This window comes from Ixodes scapularis, unplaced genomic scaffold (genome assembly GCF_016920785.2).
Source record: "Ixodes scapularis isolate PalLabHiFi unplaced genomic scaffold, ASM1692078v2 PGA_scaffold8__174_contigs__length_109621045, whole genome shotgun sequence".
In the NCBI taxonomy this organism is placed as follows: Eukaryota; Metazoa; Arthropoda; class Arachnida; order Ixodida; family Ixodidae; genus Ixodes; species Ixodes scapularis.
In genome coordinates, this window is record NW_024609883.1 from 8,436,860 (window position 1) to 8,453,252 (window position 16,393).

Consider the following 16,393-nt stretch of genomic DNA (forward strand, 5'->3'; position numbering starts at 1 on the left):
ATCGGAGCAGTCACCGAATCAGCAGAAACCGCCGGGCCGGAAAAAGACTTCGGCCGCAGCAGCACAAACTGCATGAAGAATAGAAGCGGGTTTAGCCGCATGTTCTTGACAGAGCTGCCGTGCCCACTGGTAGGTCGTTGGTCCGTCTTCGGCTTTATAGCTGCTGGTTCCGTCGATGTTGATGACGTCACTGGCTGCGATGACCACCAGGTGTAGATGTGGGACGGCGCTGGATGATGACGGTGAGAAGATCGGAGCAGTCACCGAATCAGCAGAAACCGCCGGGCCGGAAAAAGACTTCGGCCGCAGCAGCACAAACTGCATGAAGAATAGAAGCGGGTTTAGCCGCATGTTCTTGACAGAGCTGCCGTGCCCACTGGTAGGTCGTTGGTCCGTCTTCGGCTTTATAGCTGCTGGTTCCGTCGATGTTGATGACGTCACTGGCTGCGATGACCACCAGGTGTAGATGTGGGACGGCGCTGGATGATGACGGTGAGAAGATCGGAGCAGTCACCGAATCAGCAGAAACCGCCGGGCCGGAAAAAGACTTCGGCCGCAGCAGCACAAACTGCATGAAGAATAGAAGCGGGTTTAGCCGCATGTTCTTGACAGAGCTGCCGTGCCCACTGGTAGGTCGTTGGTCCGTCTTCGGCTTTATAGCTGCTGGTTCCGTCGATGTTGATGACGTCACTGGCTGCGATGACCACCAGGTGTAGATGTGGGACGGCGCTGGATGATGACGGTGAGAAGATCGGAGCAGTCACCGAATCAGCAGAAACCGCCGGGCCGGAAAAAGACTTCGGCCGCAGCAGCACAAACTGCATGAAGAATAGAAGCGGGTTTAGCCGCATGTTCTTGACAGAGCTGCCGTGCCCACTGGTAGGTCGTTGGTCCGTCTTCGGCTTTATAGCTGCTGGTTCCGTCGATGTTGATGACGTCACTGGCTGCGATGACCACCAGGTGTAGATGTGGGACGGCGCTGGATGATGACGGTGAGAAGATCGGAGCAGTCACCGAATCAGCAGAAACCGCCGGGCCGGAAAAAGACTTCGGCCGCAGCAGCACAAACTGCATGAAGAATAGAAGCGGGTTTAGCCGCATGTTCTTGACAGAGCTGCCGTGCCCACTGGTAGGTCGTTGGTCCGTCTTCGGCTTTATAGCTGCTGGTTCCGTCGATGTTGATGACGTCACTGGCTGCGATGACCACCAGGTGTAGATGTGGGACGGCGCTGGATGATGACGGTACGAAGGTCGGACCAGCCACCGAATCAGCAGAAACCACCGGGCCGGAAAAAAACTTCGGCCACAGCAGCACAAACTGCACGAAGAATAGAAGTGGGTTTAGCCGCATGTTCTTGACAGAGATGCCGCGCCCACTGGTAGGTCGTTGGTCCGTTTTTGGCTTTACAGCTGCTGGTTCCATCGATGTTGATGACGTCGGTGCACTGGCTGCGATGACCACCAGGTGTAGATGTGGGACGGCGCTGGATGATGACGGTGCGAAGATCGGAGCAGCCACCGAATCAGCAGAAACCACTGGGCCGGAAAAAAACTTCGGCCGCAGCAGCACAAACTACATGAAGAATAGAAGAATAGAATAGAATAATATTGCTTTTTAGTTCGCGTTATTTCGGGATTTCCATGTATTTGTATAAAACTAAACACAGCACTATCATGCTCGACATTGCACATCCGACATTCCTAACTGTCGCCATCTTCCTAAACGTCCGTGTGTTGCCTAACACCAGAAACCGGAATTTTAAAGCTTAAAAACGGCACGTTGCGAATATGGAACGCACGCTTTCTTGCAACGCTGACGTCAAGTGACTGAAATCGAAAAGCATGCATATTTATATTGCTAGGAAGGTGAAGACGACGACGGGGCAGTGGCGCGCACAACCATCTCGCGCCAGGCCCCACGGGCAGGCTCGGCCTCCATAAATCGTATGCTTGTTCGATCATCGTGTACTGTCCTATCCTTTCTGCTGCCGACAGCATCACCCTAACAGTATGGTGGAGGTGCGGAGCCATAGTCATCTCCTTCATTGAACATCAACGCCGCTATGATCTTGTGAACCCGCCTCGTGGAGGCAGTCATCCGCAGCAGCAGACCAAGCACCAGCCATGGCTCCGTCGCCCAGCCCCCGCCCAGACGCAATGACAAGACGAATATCAGGCGAAGCCGCATCAGACGAAGCCGACAGACGATACCCCGCGCCTATCCCCAGCCCCCGACGTCCCGACGCTTCTCAGTGACGTGAGCCCCCAGCCCGGACCGTGCCGTCGTGTGGCTGGTGCAGAGGTCTGTGACGCTGCGGAAGAGGCCGAAATTCAACGTCTTCATCTTCATACTCACCCTCGCTGTCGGCAGTCGTCCTTTGTTCTTCTGTGTGTGTGACTTTGTAAGTTTGCTTCATGTGCTCATTTATTCACCGGCCGGGTCGCCGTTTTCGTCGGAGGGAGTACTGTTAGGAAGGTGAAGACGACGACGGGGCAGTGGTGCGCACAACCATCTCGCGCCAGGCCCCACGAGCCGGCTCGGCCTCCATAAATCGTATGCTTGTTCGATCACCGTGTACTGTCCTATCCTTTCTGCTGCCGACAGCATCACCCTAACAATATTATCGTTATCTCTTCTGGTGAAGGCTCAGCAACCATTGTATTCCTTTTCGCGCACAAAAGGGTGACTCCCAAAGAAAGTAAGAAAGCAGTGATTGCTTTATTTTAACAATGTAAACACACTTGCAGGCGTGCGCTGATGAAGCCTCAAAATCAAAACTCTCGTAGCGTGATTCGTGACTGCGCCGGCTACTAACCAACCTTGTTGTCACGCCACTTTCCGCAAGCAAACACTACAGTTGCCAGCAAACACAAAAGCGACATCGATACAATTATCTTGTAGAATATCACCTTATTTGTTCATAACTGTGTCAATAACACCTATATCTTGTGGTTATGTTAAGAAAAAACTAAATATCAATGTTAAGTCTGGTAACAGTGTATTTTTGTCGAATCATTGCCAAATCTTTATAAAAGTTCGTCAAAAGTTGCGCCGAATTTCGAATTCGGCAAAATTTCGGTTCATCACTAGTAAAAATATGCGACCCGGGGGGGGGGGGGGGTGTCTGGTTTGCCCCCCCCCCCCCCTCCCCCACACTCAAAAACAAGTTGGTGCGCCACTGATGTAGTAACACGCGTTGCACGTGCTGGCGTCTGCAGTAGTAATTTTTTTAAAGCAAAAAGTCTAAAAAAAATGTTGCCTTGCATGTGCGTTCGTCAAAGCCTATTATAATTATTTACTTCGAATCTTTTATAAGAGGAGGCCAGCGCGCGCAGACCGTAGAATTACACTTCCATCGTTCTTCTCGATGCTTGGGTAATTTAGAAAAAGGTCTGTTGGGACGCTGTCTGCTTTTGTGTGCTATCAATACCCGGTCGATTGCGTCAAGACAATCTGCTTTCCAAAGACGTTGCCATGCCGACAATTATCGCGCTCATTTAGACTTAGGGATGGCCGGAATCGAAAGACTATCTAAAAAATGCGGCGAGGTCATTTCTCATGCTTTGCGATTTAAGTGAGGTAAGACAAAGCGAAAGCCTCCTGCACTATTCGTTACTGACTAACGGGCCAGATATTTCAGCTACAAAGACACATTAGGGAGTTTTAGAATAGCGCATGCTAAAGCTTTGGGCACACACAAAATAGCGTCGTCACACTGCGTGTGCTCCGAACGCAAACCAGGTTTTGCGCTCTGCGTGCGCAATTTTAGCGTGCGCTATTTCTTGGAAATAGCGTGCGTACGCAAAGAGGCTTTGCGCTTCTCCTAGGAGGATTCATGATGAGAATTTGGCTAAAGCCAAGATGAGCAGTTATGCAAAAATGGCGGCTTCCAGGATTATGTCGGCGGCTGCTTTGGCGGCGCCGTGAGTGCGACGTCGGCGGCATCCTCGCGACTGCGATTTTCTATACGAGACGAAATTGGGCTCGGTTTGGCAACGATCACCGGCAACTTGATGCTTGCGACGCGCGAACACTTCACTCTCAGAAAAAAAGGGTGTTTGTGGGTGTATCGCGCACCCTTACACCCCCCTTCGACTGGAGACAGCCGGCGAGCGTAATCGCACTCCCATCACGCGAATCATCCTCTCCCAAAGGAATCGGCGGGCGAAACGAGGGTGTTGCCAGGTGCACCATTACACCTCCCCCCCCTTTCCTTTTTCAAAAAGGGGAGAGGGAGTGCTATCAAGAGAGCGCAAGAAAACAAACAAAATGCGCGCAGTAATAGAGTAGAGCGCGCGTCCTGATTAGCAGTCACTGGTTACACGTCATCCGACTGACAACCTATCGCGATAGCGATCGCGTTTCGCGCGTTATCTGGCCTTCGTGTTGCTAGGAGACTTGACCTCCTCACCTCCTGCATTCCATCTCGGCGTGTTTCGGCGGCCATACTTTTGCTTCGGCTGGCGGGTGACATCGCCTTTGTTCGTTCGCGCTATTTTGAATTGCGTCTTTTTTTAGAAGGTGGTTGGACAAAGCGGATCGTGTTCACGAAGCGATGCTTTGCACGTAGCTGCACTGCAGTCACAAGCCAAGATGTGCCCGCCCGATAAAGGTAAGTCTGCCGTTTACATGCGCTCGTTGGATGCTGCGTTTTGCGAGGCATGGGGCCTGCTAGCTGGGGACGTGCTTTCCTTTTTCTCCTGTTTATGTCAGAGTTTCTTCGCTTTTGTATTTGTGGCATGTGTGCGCGGTAGCGGTGCCCGGTTCTCTGAGTGTACAAACGAGCACGACATCGCAGCTTCGAGACATTATTCTTGCGAGTAGAGCTGGCGTCATTCAGAGCAACGGATCTCTATAGTCTCGCCAAAAAAACACTTTTTGTGGACAGATGTTTCATGGACTCTCGTTCGTCGACACTACCGTTCCATCGACAGTCGTTACGCGGATTTAGCGTTGTAGGGACATTTCGTCGCGGGTGTATCCTGCACGTACTATCCGCTTCGTGGCAACAGTGTGAGGCAGCGCCTTACAGAAAAAAAGGTAGTTTGCTGTCGATGAAGCATTCTGGCGATGAATCATCGCGTATCTATAAAACGATCTGTCGGTGAAACGTAGTTCGATTGCAGAGCAACATGCTCGCGCTTGTTGCCGGCTTTGTTCGCACGTATGGTTATGCAATGCGATTTTCAGTGGGGATGATGGAACTAAGGTGGCGTTTCGGGACAAGGCAGTTAGAGTTCTTTAATAGGTTCCCTACGGGAGTCAGAGTTGCGCGTTCATCTTCGAAGCGCCGTCTTTCCTGCACGGCATGTTGATCCAGCTCCTCACGCGACTTTTGGACCTCTTGGCGAATATGTGCTGCCACCTCGACACGAGGCTAAGTGTCGAGGAAACAACGCGCCCCCAAGGCCTCTCCCACCCGTTCCACACCCAAACCATCAGCTACATCCTGTTCAACCATTGAGGCGCTGTGACCTAGATACTGCTCCCCCAAACTCGCCTTTGTCCCATCGTGCGTAATCTTCCGCCCCCGAGGTCGACACAACGAAACCATATTCCCTCCCTGCTCGGCCACTACGAAGAGGGAGGGGGTACTAGAACCATTGACTCTCGAACCGACGAGGCGCGCGGCGCGCTCAAAAGCAGGGGTGCGTACGGCGGGGCGCGTGCAACGTTACTTTCTTGCACGGTACGTGGAAGGATCTCGGCAAATAGCGGCGCGGCGGCACGTAGAAAATAGACGCGCAACTCTGGCTCCCGTAGAGAGCCTATACAGGAACTGGTACTCTAGTACAGCATTGAGATTATAGGCTCCAGCCAGAGTTGCGCGTCTGGTTTCCACGAGCCGCCGCGCCGCTATTTGCCGATATCCGATCACGTGTGCGGTGTGCATACCCCCGCTTTTGCCTCCTCCTGTCCTGCTTTCCAGGAAACGAGTAGGTAGAGCGCGGCGGCCGCTATTCCACGAATTCAGTCACGTGAGGGGCAGACTTATAGTGCACGACAGCCGGAGCTACTGGAATGAACGCGCAACTCCTGACTCCCGTAGGCTGCCTCTGCAGGAACTCTAGGGCAGCATGGAGTTCCTGCGTAGGCCCCCTACGGTAGCCAGAGCAGTGTTGCCAGGTATTTGCACATTAACCCGTCAAAATTTCCTGATATTGTGCCCAAGAATAGCCAAATGTCGGGCTATAACAATAGCCCAACACATAAAATTTCATACAAGGTATTTACATCCCTTTGGAACACGGGTAACATGATACATTGCATAAGACAATTATTTACAGAAGAAGGCAATAAGAGGATAAAGCGTCCCCATGTATATTTTAGTGCAGCGAAAGAAGGGGGTTCTCAAACATCCGTTAAGCTGCTCCCACTCCTCTTCCTCCCTCCTTCTGGAAACACGTGCATCCACCCCTGCCTGCGGTATTAAATCGCGCCAAAAAACTTCAGAAAAACAATATTGCACCTCCTCAACCAACACCAATGAGGGTCCACATATTGTATTTGCACGCTTGTGATTTGGATATTTTTCTTTCCTAACCTCTTGAGTTGATTGTTTTTCTCTACCTGGCGCAGAAATATCATGTTTAAGGCTTTGAAAATTGTTGAATATCGGGTATGAAATAGCTTAATAGCCAACCACCAGATTTTCCTGCCTATTACAAAACTGAGTAGCCCAATTGGGCTGTTTATAGCCGAACCTGCCAACCCTGAGCCAGAGCTGCGCGTTCACCCCGGAGCACCGGCTTTCCTGCAGGGGACGAAATTCTGCTCCTCATCTGAAATTGAATCTGTGAAATTAGGCTAAGTCCTTGCTTAGGTCACGTGTACTAATGACTTTCATCTCTACTGCACAGGCGAGAGGCTCTGCTTGTAGCACAGTCGCTACCATAGTCCCGATGCCCTTTCTGGTTAGGTAAGCAGCCAACTATCCTGGTTGAAAAAACCCCGAGACTGCGGGTAAACAACACAACACTAAAAAGTTTTTAGTGTTGTGTCGTTTACCCGCAGTCTCGGGTTTTTTTCAACCATGTGCAATGTACACCAGCTCGTTTGCGCCCTAACTTTTTGTTCAACTATCCGGCACTGTTTTTTTTTTTTTTTTTAGTTCGGAATGCATGTATTGTGAAATTGAGCTTGGTGCCTAGCTAGGCCACGTTTACTAATGACTATTTGCACTTAGCAGTGATGCCATCATTGTCCCGAGGCACGTTCTGGCAAGGTAAGCAATTCACTACCCTGCGGACCCTATTTTCTTTTTTTCTTCTTTTTTACTTATCAGGCTGCTAAGTAAAATTGTGTGACTAGGCTAGGTGCTTGTCTAGATCACGTATACTAATGAGTAATCTAATGCACAGGCGAGAGGCTCTGCTTGTAGCACAGACGCTACCATAGTCCCGAGGCTATGTCTGGCAAGGTAAGCAATCAACTATGCTGCAGACTGTTTTTTTTTTTCTCAGGTTGTTAACGTATCTTGTGAAACTAGGCTTGGTGCTTGGATAGATCATGTTTGCTAATGCCTATTCTCTGATTCACAGACCAGAAGCTCTGCACCTAGCAGATGCCGCCATAGTCCCGAGGCACCGTCTGGCAAGGTGAGCAATTGACTATCCGGTGGACCCTGTTTTTTTTTCTTCTTTACTTGTGAGTCTGCTACGCTTATATTGTGTGATTAGGCTTGGTACTTGGTTAGATTACATGTACTGATGACTCAAATCTCTGATGCACAGGCTGCCCTCACGGCAAAACAGGTTTAATTTTGGCAGACGCCTTTCGTCAGGCATGGTACGCAGTCTTTACCATTTTGTAACTATTTGATTCAACGGGGGCGACATGTTTTCTTTAGCGGCATTAATGATAGAGTTCGAAGTAAGAAGGACAGCATATAAAATGGCACAAAAAAGGAGCAAAGCATAGATACCATTCACATGGGCATACTAACCGGTGAGGGGGAGGGGCCAAGGGGGGCGCAAGGCATGTGTTGTCCCCCCCCCCCCCTGCCACCCCCCTAAAACAGCCGCCACAAGGCAGGTTAAAGACTGGCCGGCGGCGCCCAAGAGATACCAAGAGCACTCCCCCGCCCCCCCCCCCCCCCCCCCCCCCCCCTTCGTGACTCGAAAACAAGTTGGAACGCCACTGACCGTACATATTCCCCACGAACTACACCCTCTACAATACAGATACAACTACACATTGTATCTGTATTCCTGAATACTTTTTCACCAGTTTCGCAGAAGTGTCTCGGGGATATAGCTTTGCATAAAAGACAATGTATCTCAGTATCTGTATTTTTGGCCTTAAAGCAAATGTATCTCAGTATTTCCGAATAGTTTTTGGAGTGTGTCTGCCCAGCCCTGGTTTATGGCACATTAATTTATTCTATCATTCTTATTATTTTCAAGGTACTTCGGGCAAATCAACCCATCTGAAGTGCGATACAAAAGTGCAACCAGTGGCATTGCACCGAAGTTGCGAACTCTTCAAGTGCTTTGACATCTGTGAGTGTACCGTCCTTCAATCATACTCCGTGTCACTAGTTGTGTGTAGTGCAGTGCCCTAAACTCGTCAAACACAAAGTTGGGGTCAAAGTTCACGGAGCGCTCCGATTCGACTATGCCGACGATGACTTCGCGTTTTTTTCGTCAGCGTCCAATCAGCGCACTCCGCGAACTTTCGGCTCCAACTTTGTGTTCGACGAGTTTAGGGCCCCAGGTGAATGCAACGGCCATGCGAAGAGAGAAATGGCGAGCACTAGGAAGGCATATGGGAGGGGACGGCAGGGCTGGGGGAGAGGGGGAAAGCACTACGAATGTTAGATAGGAGAGGAGGTTACTCTCCTCACCCGCCTTTCTAGCGCTTGCCCTTTCCCCTCTTCGAGCATTGCCTTAGCCTGTGCTGCTCTCAAGTAGTGACTCAGAATATATTCACCATTGTACAGATTATGATGCACTGGCAGGAAATAGATAACTGGGTAAAAATAATCTGCTCAGTGCTTGAAGACGCAGCTAGCGACTTGCTTGAACACGGCCCACAGGAAACCAGCTGCAAGCTCCCGTTCTCATAACGAGCATTACAAATGGCATGCATTATAATATGTCGCTAATAGACCGATCTCACCAGCTGGTTTGAGTACGCCACCGCTGCCGATATGCATCGTGGGAGCTGTAGTCTTTCTACACGCGCGACAACCATGCTGGAGGTTTGCGCGAGCAGACCACGAGGCAGCATGAGCTGTCCCATGAACTGGCGTCTGCCTCCTACGAACTACAGTTATGGCGGGGTCACGCATGCGTGGAACGCTTGGTGGGATCGGTCTATTCATTTACGCTGGAAACGTAGCTATGCCCTTATAACATATCCACATAGTTAATGTAGTTTCGTTTTTATTTTTCAGGTGTTTAGTCTCTATTTTTCCTTCCCGCCTTTTTTTTTTAGTATTTAGCACCTGCACGACAATTCCGCTGGTAGGCTGCAACCACGAGCTCTTTGCCCAAGGATGCACTTCAACTGCATGAACTCTCGCTTGTCAGAAGCAACCACCAAAGATAAATTCATGAACTCTAAATTCTCGCCCTCAGAAAATATCACCATTAAAATACAAGTATTCGCTCAGACTGGTGCTATCAGAAATTCTCAGAAAAGCAAAAGGCATTCTTTCGAGACATGTTGAGCTTGAATATATCCTGAGTGAAATAAGCAACGGCAACAACAGTGTACTTGTTCTCTTGTCCTCTTACAAAATGCCAGTATGTTGGCGGCAGTACCACTTTAATTCTTGTGATTGCATCAGGAAAGGGATAAGGGGAGCACTACAAATGAATCACGGCTAAAAATGTCACTGTCAAGATTGCAAATTACAAAATGTGGAGAGCGCAAGGTCCCTTTAACAAATTTCTTGACCCCCATGCCTTACAGAAGCCCTCCATCTTTTGGGGGTGGGCTATCTGGCCTCTACACTCAAATGTGTTTGAGAGCACTGTTTTAGATGGTCCAAAATTTTGTTAAAGGAAGCTTCCATTAGGACACCTCTGATGTTGGCATTCGTTTATCTGGTTAGCCGCCACTGAGTACAAGGGTGCTTATGGCATTTTTCGGCTAATTGTGCATTTTATTAGTAAAAAATAAACACAGTTGCAATAAGAAACAGGCTGGCATTGTTGAAAACCGCCAAAATCAGTTGTTTAAGTATATTGAAAACACATGCTTTTTATCCGTGTTTTCGGTTTTCCAGCCTTGCACCTGTATCTAAAGTGGTAAACTTTCCACCCCACTATTCTTCAATGGTGTGCAAAATATTTATGAAGTTGGCTGAGTTCCTGGTTTTTGGTAATGCTCATTAAGTAAGGTGTGGGGCCTTGACAGTGTCCTATATGCATCTAATCATGGTGTAAAACTGGGTTTTGCTTTTCAGGAATGCTCCATGGCTCTTTTTGGTGGTCAACACCCAAGGCATACGACTAAAAGATAAAACATGCAAAAAGAAGAAGAAAGGAAACAAGCGACGTTTCTGGTGCATGCATTAAATGTGTATTTTTGCAGTATATGTTTCACCCAGTGTTTATGAGCAATAAATATGTAGGAACAGATACCAATTTTCGTAGCTTATTTTATAAAATATTGCATGATCCTGACAATGTTATATTCGCAGGAGTGACACAAAAGCTCTCTATTGTATTTCAGGTTGAAAGGTAGGACGTCAAAATGATGCCAGGCCATATAATGAAATTACGATAGAATGTGGGATTGGCAGCTTAATTGTTTTCGGGTTGACAAATGGGACATGAAAAATGGCACAAAACACCGTCGTTTGACGGTTAAAAGCTTGGAAAAGAGCTGCAAAGACATTTCCTGTCAATTTGATGGAAAATGTTCTAGTGTTAGTTTTGTTGACTTCGCACATGTACACCTAAGAGTGGGGATTATCGGTTCCCAGTTAGTGAGAAGGGTGTGGAAAACGGTATATAAGTACACCTAAGAATGGGGTGCAACCGCATTCCCAGTAAGTGAGAAACGGAATATCTGTGCACCTAAGAATGGGGTGTATCAGTATTCCCAGTAAGTGAGAAATGGAATATATGTACACCTAAGAATGGGGTGTATGGGTATTCCCAGTAAGTGATAAACGGAATATATGTGCACCTAAAAGAGGGGTGTATCAGTATTCCCAGTAAGTGAGAAACGGAATATACGTACACCTAGGAATGGGGTGGATCGGTATTCCCAGTAAGTGAGAAACGGAATACACGTACACCTAAGAATGGGGTGTATCAGTATTCCCAGCAAGTGAGGAACGGAATATATGTACACCTAAAAATGGGGTGTATCATTATTCCCAGTAAGTGAGAAACGGAATATATGTACACTCCGGGGTGGGGTGTGTCTTATGCACCCGCTGAGGTGCACATGTGCACCTCAAATGAGGTGCATGTATGCACCCCTTTTTGGGGTGTCGCATATATACCCATGGGGAACACCCCATGGGTATATATGCGAAAAAGTCACATACACCCCACTGGGTGTAAGTTCTACACCCCTTTTTTTTAGAGTGAATTTTTCTCGGCGAAGGTGCGATGTGCGAATTTCAGTACACAAGACCTCTCTTGCCGAGGCGACGCAAGCGGGCACGACCGGTCAACCGCTCGCGTCGCATTCTCGTGTTTAAACAAATCTAAAATTGTACTCTGGACCAAAGAACTTTTTTCTTTATGAAGTTACATCATTTCGTGTGTGAAATAAAAATTGTGTTTGTATCTTGGTAGCGTCGCAAGCGCGAGATGTTTGGGCTTTTGCGTCGCGACGGAGAAACGCTATTCTAAAACACTCTTGCTTCGCGGGCGCTAATACAAGCGCTAAATTTAGCGCTAGCGTGTGCTAAAATTGCGTACGTTATTCTAAAACTCTCTATTAGTTTCAAAGCGAGCGGCGCTCACTCACCAGGGCACCGCCATGTTTCCCCTCATCCCTACCGAGCAAGTCACGTGATTTCAAAATCCCTCTCCTAGGTACTGCGGCTAACTTTAGCCGCGGTTAGCGCTTCGAGCAAACGGGCCCAGAGGGCCGTTCTAAACCAGTCGCGCCAAGATCACCATGGAGCATCATTGTACTGGAAGCGTTCATCGCCAATATAAGCGCCTTTGGCACTGTGTATGCAGTCATCTTATCAATCATGCCCATGTCCGCGGATCTCTTACAATTATATTGTGTTTTTTTTTGCGTATTTTAAAACAGTAAATTTTTATTTCACTGCCTCCAAGCACCGACACAGCATGTGGTGGCGGTACTAAGATGTACGGTTAGTTCGCCGGTGTGCGGATAGCACAATCTCGGTATACAAGAAACTCTCCATAAAGCTACCCGTCAACAGCGAATTTAGATCGGCTCACCAAGAACGGAGAGGTCAAGGACAAATTGCTCAATTCACGGACCAACATGGCGACCATACGGGGAGCTTGGCGCTACTTTTCCAGGGCCGGTTTGCTCATCTTGCGGCTGCGGCCGCGGCCGCGGCCAAGAGGGATTTTTACGTCACGTGATTAGCTCCATGGGGACAAGGAAGTACCTAGCGTCCCTGCCTAATGGCGGAGAGATCCGTATCGCTTCAAGCACAAGAGCCTAATGTCGCTCGCAAAAACTGATTGCAGGGACTTGCAACTGGAGTTCAATTGACCACCCCTTTATACTGTAGGAGCGGCAGGTAAAGTTACGGCTAGGGAAGGTAAATAGGAGCCAAAATAAAGAAAAAACCACACGAGATAAAAGCGGAAGCAGTAAATTTATATACGTCCGCCGGCGCTGGCACCTCGCGCCTTCTGCTATAATCCAATAAAGAAAAAAAAACAAAAAAAAAACTACTGCTATGGTTGAGAGGTTAAAGCGCCGGTTATTGTCGTGGCGGCGTGAAAGTTCCGGGTTCAAATCGCGCTACGACTTCTTTTTTTCTTTTTCTTTTGTATTTTGCGCGTGTCTTACCGTTTAACTGTGATCTTTTTTAGGAAATCATCCACTTGCAATACTGCGCCTTACACGGTGTTAACTGTTAGTCCCATCTGGATAGCTAGGTTCGACATTGTACATGTACCTTTTTTTAGTACACGGAAGTGACGTCATCACGTCTGATTGGTTGGAAACAAAAGTGACGTAATTTCCCTAGAAAAATGTGGGCGGAGTCGGCAAAACTGGGCGGAGTCGGCTACCGGACGTGACAACAAATTGACGTTTCGTTTTGTACCGAGTACGTTTCAAAAGGTACTTGCTCGGAACTAGGTGTCATTGGCAGCATGTTTTCGGCGGCGAGGCGTCGCCGTCTCGTCAATTCGACTTTTTCTTTAATAGAGCTTTTTTTTTCGCCCGAAAGGCTGTATCGGGAACGCCGCGATGCATTCGAGCTCCCGGAGGAGATCTTTCGGAAGCAATACCGCCTGCCCAAGATCGTGGTGTGGTGGTTGTGCGACGAACTTCGCGAGGAACCGGAGGTGAGGAGAGTGCGTACCTCGTGGACGGTCATGACTGTGGAGCTTCAAGTGTTGTGTGCACTGCGCTTCTACAGCACGGGGAGCTTCCAAGGCATGGTGGCGAGCGACGAACACGTAGCGCGGGACCAAAAGACAGTCAGCGTTGCGGTCCGCGCCGTGTCCGTCGCTATCGTGCGTCGTCTCGGGGTCCAGCTGGGCTGGATCCACTTCCCCGAGACGCCGAGCGAGAGGTTCGACGCGGAGAAGGGCTTCAGGCTGCTCGGCAGGATACCCGGCGTCATCGGTTGCGTGGACGGGAACATGATCTCCATCGTCGGCCCGTCCAAGAACGACCCCACCGTCACGAAGGCGGCGTACTGGTGCCGCAAGTACTTCTACGCCCTCAACGTGATGGTGGTAAGTACACTCATGTTACGTTGTCAAAACGCGCCCCAAATCTGTAGAAAAAAAAAAAAACGTATTGCCGATACGGTTTAAGTATGCCATTTTATGACTGCGGGCTGTGGGGTCTCACGACTGCGCGAGCGTGTGCTCTACGTAGCATGTGAGCCGTGAGACTCTTCTCCCAAAAATAACACTTGTCTGTTAAAGCTTCCGTAAAAAACAAAACAAAAAAAAACATTATTTTTGTTTCAAGGTACCTTGCATCCAGGAAGGTGTGTTGACATGCATGTGTCAGACAAATAAACTTAAAAGGTTCTGAAATTGCGACTGCTTTGTGAACCATAAGTACAATCTACGACTTGTGGATTCAGGTAATTTCATGTCAATATCTCTCTCACTTTCAGGTGTGTGACGCCGACTGCCGGATAATGTGCATCGACCCACGGTATCCCGGGTCGGTGCACGACTCCTTCGTGTGGCAATTTTCCTGGCTCCGAAACCAACTCGAGCAAGGGCAGCTGCCACGCGACGGCCGGTTCCTGCTTGGTGAGCATACTAAATTCATTCCTTACGCACACGGTGGCTCCCACTGCTTGAAAGCCACGGTACCACACGTACTGTGCATGTTGTGAGGCACACAGACACCGTTGCTGGAACTCCTTGAAGTGAGACAACACCCAAAGTTTGGCCATTAACATCTGTTTATGTCCACATAACTCTCACACTCTGCAGGCTACGAAAGCCACACTACATCAATCTCACGACAGTGATAGACTGCGCAAGGCATGCAACAGCAGTGCGAGTCGCTGTCCAGTTCGGCCCACTCACTGTTACTGTCTGCCTGTACCCTCTTGCTGGTTGGTTTTTGCATGAAGTTGGAGCTCTTTCGCCGATCCCTGGGGGCTCGCCTGGTCGCTTTGAGTCAGTTTGTACGGAATGGGATCAATTCCTCCTTGGCCACTTGGGGCTCGCCTGGTCGCTTTGAGTCAGTTTGTACGGAATGGGATCAATTCCTCCTTGGCCACTTGGGGCTCGCCAAATCTGTCCTTGTGTCGTCTCTGTCCCACACACTGGATTCTTTTCCCTGACCCTTCTTCTTCGGTCTGCCTATATAGCTCCTCCTATTAGACCGTCCGTGTCCCAACAGGACGTGACTCCTCTCTAATCTAACCACCCCCTCTCTTTTCCCCATCTCCAACTCCACCGAGGATTAGGAAAGAGGTTCGTCGAACTGGCGCCTTATCCCCTTGCTTGCCAAAGACAAGGCCAGCGTGTTCTGCTCTGCCCGTGCCTAAGGTCACGGCTACACTCCCAAAAGCAACAGAGCTGTTATCTGTCGGATGCAAGGGCCTAATAATGCACTTGCATACAACACAGCACCCCTAAGGAATCGTGCACACATCCCATACAACCCACCAGGAAAACATATAGTTACATGAAATAACAGGGAGTTTGCAGGCAAGCTGGTGCTAATTAAATATAATGTAAACTGATACTGTAGTGCAGAAATATTAACACACTTTTAAGTCACACTTAGGTTACATTATAATTGACATAGTTGCACACAGCTGTTTTCTTGCCTTTCATTTTAAAAAGTAAAGAATGTAATATGTTCCATCCTCTACATGTGCAGGTGACAGCGGCTACCCCTTGGAGCCTTGGCTCATCAGCCCTGTCCGCGGGAACCACGCGACCTCCACCGCTTGCGGCCGGTTTAATAAGGCGGATTCCTCGATCAGGTCTGTTGTGGAGCGCTGCATCGGGCTGTTGAAAAACAGATTCCGGTGTCTGCAAAGGCACCGGGCTCTGTATTACCACCCTTCAACAGCCACCGCCATTATTTCGGTATGTGCAGTGCTCCACAACATCTGCCTTGCATCGAGCGAGCCAGAACCGGAGTCAGACTCCGACCCTGAAGAGTCAGAGTTGGAGTCTGAGCCGAGCTCGGACGGTTCTGAGCCGAGCTCGGAGGGGTCAGCGTCGGCTCCCGAGAGGCTGGCTCCTGCCGGCCCTCCGGTCGGCCTTCCGGTCGGCCTTCCGGTCGGCCTCTCGGACAGGGGGAAGGCTCTGAGGCAGCGCCTTGTCGCCCGGTTCGGAACCCGCCGCAGACGTGCCCGTGCGGAGCGCCACACGCAAGGAGTCCGCCGCCACGACGGTAGTCCCGACCACCCGGGACACCGTCGGGAAGCCCCTCAGCGCCCTCGCCGCGGTGGTGCCCAGCATGGACGCCGCCAGCGACAGAGAACCTCTCGCCACCACGACTGAGGTCCTGACCACCAAGGACCCCGTCACATCCTTGCCCTCAGTGAAGCCCTCCCCGTGGAAGCCGTAAAGTGCACACTTCGCTTCCTGCTCCACAGTCATGGCCGTCCACAAGCTACATACTCTCTTCAGCTCCTACACCTTGTGAAGTTCGTCGCACAGTTAGCGTGCTGCCTCCGGATACGTGTCGAGTGCATCGCGGTGATATCGATACAGCCTTTTTTTATTTTTACGAGCAGAAGGCACGAGGCGCAGTCGACAGTGACAGAAA

At 49.6% G+C, this 16,393-nt stretch overlaps 2 long non-coding RNA genes across 3 annotated transcripts; both read left to right on the forward strand.

The window, feature by feature from the left end:
- The first annotated feature begins 4,578 nt into the window (after nt 1-4,578).
- On the forward strand, nt 4,579-7,227 carry LOC120840330. The gene is made up of 3 exons (XR_005715517.1): nt 4,579-4,613; nt 6,862-6,920; nt 7,191-7,227. It is a non-coding gene; the product is annotated as an uncharacterized LOC120840330 (long non-coding RNA).
- Nucleotides 7,228-7,236: 9 nt separating this feature from the next.
- LOC115309866 lies at nt 7,237-8,443 on the forward strand. 2 transcript variants are annotated; one of them, XR_005798236.1, is made up of 3 exons: nt 7,237-7,421; nt 7,543-7,599; nt 8,407-8,443. It is a non-coding gene; the product is annotated as an uncharacterized LOC115309866 (long non-coding RNA). The 2 variants fall into 2 exon arrangements; XR_003916772.2 differs by lacking the exon at nt 8,407-8,443 and adding an exon at nt 7,735-7,782.
- The last annotated feature ends 7,950 nt before the right edge of the window (nt 8,444-16,393 follow it).